At 32.7% G+C, this 3,259-nt stretch overlaps 1 pseudogene; it reads left to right on the top strand.

Annotated features, from left to right (window-relative positions):
* Nucleotides 1-1,077: 1,077 nt before the first annotated feature.
* LOC101721990 (coiled-coil domain-containing protein 152 pseudogene) lies at nt 1,078-1,935 on the top strand (annotated as a pseudogene).
* The last annotated feature ends 1,324 nt before the right edge of the window (nt 1,936-3,259 follow it).

Below are 3,259 nucleotides of genomic sequence, written 5' to 3'. Positions count from 1 at the left end.
TTTAGTACTTAACATTTCCAAATTTAAATATAGTATTATAGGTATTAATGTTAGATCTTACATATATGTGTAGCTTTCTGTATTTCCTGCCAAATGAGATTCTATATTTTAAACAATTTTAACATTTTCAATAATTACATATTTAAAATACTTCCTTCACCAGTGCATTTTTTTCTTCTTGAAAATCTTATTTTATAGATGTTGACATTTTAAATTTTATATTCTTTATTTAAATATTTCTGTCTTTGTTACCATCTCTTTATCACTTACCAGTGCCTTCAGCTTTCTATAACATGATATCCAAGCTTACTATTCAATCTTTGAATTTATCCATATGATCTTCCATTCACTTACTAAACTGCTTATTGATTGATTTCAAACCTACTAATACAGTTGCCCTGTTACTATTCCTTATTATGTGTTTGCGTTTTAAGGAAGGGGAAGCTGACTGGTTAGAAGGGGTGGCTGATCTTTTGAACTCCTAAATCTCCCAATCTAGAGAAGTGGAACCTGAACATAATACAAAATTTAACCTCCTGAGCATACTACCTGATTTCCTCATTGAATGAGATGTTGGAGAGCCTTATGGAAAGAGTAATGGTAAGCTCTGTTTGGAAATAACATAAATAATTTTAGGCAATTAGACATAGTATTTTATATGTTTGAATTTCCAGCATATCCAAAGAAATTGAATCAATGTTGTGTATTCTTTATCTTTTCTTTTTTTGTTTTTTTGGTACTGGGGATCGAACTTGGGTCCTTGCAATTGTGCAGAAGGTGGCGAAACCACTGAGCTAAATCCCCTACCTTTTATCTTTTCTTTTAAAATAACAGTATTTGGATTTTTGTAATGGCTTCATAGTGAACATATTTTAATGTTTCCATCTTGTTTTCACAGTGAAATGGTTAGTGACTATGACTTAATAGGGATTTTTATATATATTCACTTTTAGGTTGATTTTATGTACTCCACTGACCTTCCACACTATATCAAAGGGAACTGAAGCTATAAAGAAAAAATAAAGAGATGGAAAACAGACCTGGAGGCACCCAACCTGGGAGACAATTCCACTAAATCTCAGATACATAAGCAGTAACAATAAAAATTACTGAAAATCAGAATTGAGGTGGAGGAGACTTTGAGGAACCAGGAACAACAGCAATTCCAGCATGGATCAAACTAGCAAAGGATGTACAAAAAAGATTAGCAGTGTGAATATTGACAAACTTATAAAGGATTTTTCACAGATAGAAAAGAAAATGATAGAAACTAGTGGAAAGAATAACATACTGGAAATTCAGTTGGAAAAGAGCACCTCTTTATTAAAAGTAATGCAAACAAAGGAAGCTTCAATTAGAAAAGAATGTGCTGTTCTTCATGATATGATAAAAGGGCTACAACAGACCATTGCATATCAACACAATTTGAGAGGTGAAAATGAACAACTAAAAAGAAATGCTGATATGACAAGGGAAAAGCTGAAATCTCACAAACAGGACAATAAGAATAATATTGCCAAACTTGTACATGAAATGAAAACCAAAGAGGAAGAACATAAGATAGAAATAAGCAAACTTTATCAAGATATGCAGAAAAACGTTGAATTAAATGAAGAAAAGCACAAAGATCTAATAAAGAAAAAGGAGATGGAAATCTCAGAGTTAAATGCAAAGTTAATAACTCAAGAAAAAGAAAAGCAAAATGAAATAATCAAACTACAGCTGGAGTTTGATGCCAAACTAGCAGGAGTTCAGACTAAGTCAAAACCATATCCAGATGCTACTATTTCCCCACAGAGTATCTATAGAAGGAAGCTTCAACATCTTCAAGAAGAAAAAAACAGAGAGATTGCAGTTCTTCATAATACCATTCACAATTTGGAGCAGCGCCTTTCTATTGGCAAAGATTCTCATCTTAAATGTAGACGATTTTGAGTATAATAGTAAATTCATTAATTACTATTTACGTTTTTTAAAAGCAACTGAAAAATTTGCTTCTATTTTCAGTGTAAGTATACTGCCTAAATAGCCTAAATAATAAATGAGACAGCTTTAAACATTAAAAAAAGTTATTGAAAATCATTAAATTGGGAAGCTCTTTGCAGCAGCATTATTGGGTGATAGTTTATGAGTCCACCTGTGTGACCAAATGACCACTTCTAATGGTTGTACATTCATATTTAAAATGGATCATATCCGCCATTTGCTGAGGGAATTCATTTTGTTCATTCTGCATCATTGTTCTACCTGTTTTCTTATCCCTTATACATTAGTACCTTCTCCTGCCTTTATCAGAGGGTCTGCCCCCAAGAGCTACTTCCTTAAGTTAGATAGTCTACCTCTCAAGGCTGCAGGAGAAAGCATTGAGCAGAGATAGCTGCAGTTATGAGGAATCTTTCTCTGACCGTCCCTGCTGGACCGTGGCCTGACATGATCATCTTGCCATTGATAAATGCTGGGTTATACAAGAAATTCTCTAGAAAAAATGTGCAGTCAGGTCAATACTGATTGCCAAAGAAGGATCAGCAACCAAACTTAGAAAGTCACTAAAATCCTATTCCAATACTTTTTCTCTTTAAGCAGCCCACACATGCTAGGATACAGCTGTGCTTGGCATTTTTCTCAGTGAAAATACTGCTCCCTATTCATTTTCTCTTTGTGTCTGGAAAGTTTATATTATAAGGTTAGAAAATATGTGTTTCATTCTGATTCTTTATGTGCCTGTCTTTATGTAGTGAAAGCTTAATTTGAAAGCCAGAAAGTGGTCCACAAACTTCTTGAAATATCAGTAATGACTGAATAGTTACAAAATATACAGAATTTACAAATATTAGTTTGAACTAGTTTTCTTTTAGATTTCTGCATTTTAATGTATGTGTAGCATAGACTTAGAATTCAGTTTGTTTTCAAGAAAATTTAAAACTTTTATTTATTCACCTAAATTCATTTTATATATTTACATTTTCCTAAAATATTTGCAGTGGCAGCTTTGATAAACACCACCAACTCCCGTTGCAAAGGTGCTGTCTACTGAGCTGTATTGTATCATCAGTAGAATACATCCATATGCTCATCTCTTCTATATGTTTGAATTTCCAACATTTCCAATAAAATAATAAGTAAATAGAAAAGAGAAACTCAGCCTCTAAGAAAGGTAGTGAAATTTCTCATAACCAAAGTGCAAGATAAAAATATAATAACTACAATGTAGTGTCAGTAGTTGTCTTTGAAAATCTCTTCTCTGGCTCATTTAATTCTG

Source organism: Heterocephalus glaber, unplaced genomic scaffold (assembly GCF_053883595.1).
Source record: "Heterocephalus glaber isolate CG9 unplaced genomic scaffold, H.glaber_assembly_v1.0 deba00000347, whole genome shotgun sequence".
NCBI classification, from domain to species: domain Eukaryota; kingdom Metazoa; phylum Chordata; class Mammalia; order Rodentia; family Bathyergidae; genus Heterocephalus; species Heterocephalus glaber.
Note: the sequence above shows the minus strand (reverse complement) of the source record. Positions and strands in the feature narration are given on the sequence as shown.